The sequence below is a fragment of the Microtus ochrogaster genome, chromosome 2 (assembly GCF_000317375.1).
Source record: "Microtus ochrogaster isolate Prairie Vole_2 chromosome 2, MicOch1.0, whole genome shotgun sequence".
Lineage (NCBI taxonomy): Eukaryota > Metazoa > Chordata > Mammalia > Rodentia > Cricetidae > Microtus > Microtus ochrogaster.
The window spans coordinates 51,430,502-51,435,564 of NC_022010.1; the positions used below are offsets into that span (position 1 = coordinate 51,430,502).

The 5,063-nt window shown below is 37.7% G+C and overlaps 1 protein-coding gene across 2 annotated transcripts in view; it reads left to right on the forward strand.

Moving 5' to 3' along the window:
- The window catches only part of Lsamp (limbic system associated membrane protein), a 2,109,134-nt gene that overhangs the window by 630,658 nt on the left and 1,473,413 nt on the right, over positions 1-5,063 (forward strand). The window lies entirely within an intron of this gene.

A 5,063-nucleotide genomic window follows, 5' to 3' on the forward strand; every position in this document is an offset into this window, starting at 1 on the left:
AACACCAGATTAATTAGTTAAATGCTACCCAACCTATTACTTCTTCTCTCTAATAGAATTCACCCCTTGCAAATAGGAAATACACATTAAAACTCAGGAGCCACTTTACCAGAAAAAGCCAATGGTCCACTCAGTCTAGAAGCCTGTCTCTAAAGGTAGTTAATAGCGAATGCTTCAGAGGAAGTTGGACACATTTGATAATGTTCTCCCATTCAGTGGGGAAACCTCTGCTTCTTGCAGAATGAGTACTTATATAGCAATGGAATGTAGAATGAATTGGTTTTTAGGCAGGTAGCCCCGTGTCTTTAGTCAATATCTCATATTATTTTAAAATGTATTTTTGTTCAAGTCAATACAGAATCGGTGGTGCAAACCAGATCTTAGAAGGGGCCGCACTATTAAAAGGGAAGAGGTGTGAATTTGTTTTTTACAGAAGAATTCCACTGAATTTGGTGATGGATATTCTGTTATACAACTGAATTTTTGTCTCCTAAGAGGAGACTATAAACCCAGAATATTTGTGTCAATGCATTAAACTGTGTTCAAAGACAATGTACTGTATATGGTCTGTACACACACACACATACACACACACACACAAATGTATACATCTACATACATAGTGTTTTAGTAGTGTCAACAGCACCCTCTGCCCTAAGCATATACCCATCTGTATTTTCTATGCCTTTATCATTGTTTAAAGGACCTGTGAGTAGAGGGGGGAAAAATCTTGTCTCTATTCATGTGTAAAGTTCAGGGCATGAAAAAGCTCCAATTTCCATCAAGAAATGTGTTCACATTATTATATGTCCCTGGGATGAGAAAATTCAATTAATTCAGAACCTATGCATTGGGTCTGACAGACCCAATGATCTTTTCAGGGGATAAATGTTGAAAATGTCAACTTCACAATATGGTAAAATGTGATGTTTCTCTATTAAAGGCACCACAAACCATTTATTGATTTTAAGGGAAAAAAACAGAGGAAAAAGAAGCAACATGTACCAACTGAATAGGAAGTCAGACAATCCAATTACAGTTATGAAACTGGAGCATTGAGTCTGACAGACCCACTGATTACAAACAACTTCTAGAAAATCCAAGCGAACCATAACCCATTCACAGATATACATACTCAGAAACATGTCTCATAGGTAAAATGAATTGTCACAGAAGGCCAAGGGTCAGCATTTCATTACTGATTTATTATAGGTACATTGAGCTCTAATATATTTTTGAAAGTTCACTCTTGGTTAGTGGTCCTTGAGGGAATGTGGTTTCATTTGGGTTCTACTTCAGTGTGATCCAACAATCAGAAACCTGCAGATGAGACCTAAACATTATTTATTGTACTTGACCCCTTTCATCTTAGTGACATAGCTTCACTCTTTGTCCTGTGCCTTATCTGTCATCATCCAATATTTATCCAGTGTCTGTCTGAGTGATGAGACTATACATCGGTATTCCAATCAAAGCTTGACATGAATCACAGAGTACCTGGAGCCTTAGACTCCAAGATAGATGAGATTTTGTTAAGTATATAACCTGGTAGTAATAACATCATGAGATTAAAGAAGTTTTTTTTTCTGAAAGATAAGCATGACAAAACTAAGTAGGACTGTATTTTCTCTGCCATGTAAAAGATAAGAAAGAACAAACCAGTACTAACAGTGAGCTTGAGAGCAGGTGGGAGTGGCTGAGGACCCCCTGGATGATGGTCTTTCTTCATGGTGGGAAAACACTGATGAGCACTGGCATCCTCAGAAGCATTCTTAAACTAGGTTGGGTGTGTACAGGCACAGATGAGGAACCCTTGGGTTGTTTACTATTTGGAGACTGTTCCTACACTCACATTCTATGAAATGAAGCTTGCCCTTTTTTCATGTTTGGGATAAAAACTGAACTATTTCCTCTTCCTAAATGCTATTTATAGATCCAATGCAATCCCAATCAAAATCCCCATCTCATTCTTCACAGCAATAGGAAAAACAAAACTATCCTAAAATTCCTATAAAACCACAAAAGACCCAAGATAGCTAAAACAATCCTGAACAAAAAGAACAATTGTGGAAGGATTTCCAGTCCAGACATTATGATAGATTACAGAACCATGGTTAAAAAAAAAAGATATGCCTAAAGCACCAAAACAGACATGTAGACCAATGGAACAATATTGAAGACCCAGGACACATAACTTCAAGCATGTGGTATTGACCTGGGAGGACTGGATGTCCACTTGCCTCATTTGTGGAATGTCTCTAACGTGTGGGAAAGCAAGAATGGAACTTAAAGAGAAATAAATTGACCCTAAGTCTCTACTGCATTTAACATCACTATTTTCCCATGATACAGGCAAGATGCAATTTCCATGGGATACAAAGAGGGAAGAGAATTAGCTCAAAGTTCAGTGAGGAACTTAGCATCTGGGGTTGGGGGTTGTGATGTCACTTCTGTCCCTTAGGTCTGGCATATCCTCCAAGGTTTGTAGGCTAAACGGTTGATCCTGAATGTAGCAATGTACAGAGGTGAGTGATCAGGAAAGGTGACTGGATCATGTGTGCTCTGATCTCATGGATGGACTCATCCATTGTTAAACTCCACAGATGACAGAGCAATTGGACATAATGAAAAATTTGGAGATAAATCATGTCATCGGTCACCCCCCCAACCCATTTCTTTCTCTCAGTTTCCTGTCTGCCATGAATTAAGCTGCTTTCTTTCATCATGTGCACCCTGTCACGCTACTCTATGCCATTGGAGTTCAGAAACAATAGAGCAGAGGAAACATGCAGAGCCACCTCACCAACCATGAAATAAAATAAACCTTTTCTCAGTTAAGCTGAATTTCATAAAGATTTTGTTAACATTGTCACCATATACCAGTAAGTGGAGCCCCCTTGCTCTTCTTAGAGCTGCTGTAATCATTGGCAACTCTTTGTTCTCTACCCAAAGTATTCAAAGAGAAGTTTTAATTGAGAACTGTTTAATTCAGAACTATTAATCCTTTAGTGTCTCATGTTGCCATGTAGGTATCTGAGATACTATAAGAAAACTCATATATTATATGACTTCTATGTGGAGTTTAAAACAGAGAGAACTGTGGCAATTTGAGTGTTGGGGACATAGGAGGACGGGCTAAGTACATAAAGGAAAAGTCATAGTCAGCATGACGTAGAAGAACAAGCATTGGTGATATATAACAACGTAAGGCAATTATAATTAGTAGTAAGAAGATGCATATTTCTTTTCTTTTCGGGAGGAGTAGAGTTGATAGAGACTGAATCAAAAGCTTGAAACCTGGCAGGCAAAATGCTTTACCAATGAGGTATATCCAGATCTCTACTGCATTTTCAAAATAAATGAAAAAAAAAAAAACTAGGTTTTGAATGCTTTCACCTAAAAAAAAAAAAAAGGTAATTATTTGAGGCATGAGATATATCAATTACCCCACATGGATCATTGCACCTTGTCTAAATGTGTCCAAAACACATTATTCTCCATAACAACATATACTGATTGTCAATTAAAACTTTAAAAAGTCACCAAAAATTTATAAGGACCTGTGTGGTCATTTGAAGATGTGTGTCCTTTAGCTTAAAATCCTGAACTAAAGAGATGACACTCAGAAGCCTGCTTCCTCAATCCCTCATTCGGGAAGAACCGGTTTCTATAACAACGACCTTTATTCATATTCTTGTTCCCGTGTTATCTTTCTCTGTCACTCTTAGAAAGTCCTATGCCATAACAACAAATAACATGCGAAAGATAGCCAAATCTTGTCAGTAGCTCATAGCAAGAGCAGCTGTTGCCACCAAACATGTTCCTCTTTTAAAAGATGAAGCAATACATGAATAGTATGACCAGTTAATACTTGAGCAAATAGGAAAGGCCAGTTTTTCCAGTCAATCCTTTAAAATACCCATTTTAGTTTTTGCACTGAAAATGCTGGCTTTATTGTGTGGGTGACACAGTGCTACAAGGCAGTATTTACAACTATGATGGTGGTTGACCCCCCGTGCTTCAATCAGCATCTTTTCCCCATAATATCACAAGTGAGTGGTTGTTATCTGATTTTGAAAGCCACTGACCATCTTTAAAATATATAATATTGTCTGTATTTTATATGATAAAATTAACGTGCAAAAAGAGTTAGCCACCACATTTCTCGTGTAAGGAAACAATCAGATCTTTATCCTGGAGCCTTGGCTCCAGAGACTCATTTCTTTTTCTTTTACTGAAAATAACTTTTTTTCCCCTCACCTAATATATCATAATTACAGTTTCCCTTCCCTGTATTTCTCCCAGTTCCTCTATACCTCCCTCCCATTCCAGTCTACTCCCTATTTGTTTCTCCTTAGAAAGCTAACAGGTATCTTAGGGATAATAATAAAATAAAGTATAGTAATATAATATAAAAACTACACATAAGAATAGGAAAAAGCAAACAAAAGGTAAAGAGCCCAAAAGAAGACACAAGAAACAGATCCACTCATTTTCACACTTAGGAATCCCATAAAAACACTAAACTGGAAACCATAATTTATACACAAAGGACCTGTAAGATTGAAAAAGAGGAGAGCATACATATTCTATATATATTAAAATAAAAATAAAAATAACATATTAAAAAGAAGGAAAAGTCCTGACATGAGATTATGAGACAAGGAACTTCCAAAGATGCTGTTTGAGTTTGTTTTCTGTTGGCCCTCTACTGTTGGGTATGCAACTACCCTTAAGAGTAATTTGTTTCCCGATGAGACTTCCTTGTTTGAAGCCAATTTTCATTTGCAAGTGGTCATCTATTGGAGGGATGGGGGATGTGTCCTCTTCTCCATCCTGCTCTCGGATCCCGTCTGGTGCAGACACATGCAGGCTCTGTGCATGCTGCCACAGTCTCTGTGAGTTTTTATGCAACAATCTTGTTCATTTAGAAGACCTTGGTTTCTTGGTGTCCTCCATACTCTGACGCTTATGTTCCTTCCACCTCCCATTTTATGGGATTCCGTGAGCCTTGAGAGGAAAGATTTGATGGAGACTCCCTGTTCAGGGCTGTGTTCCAAGGT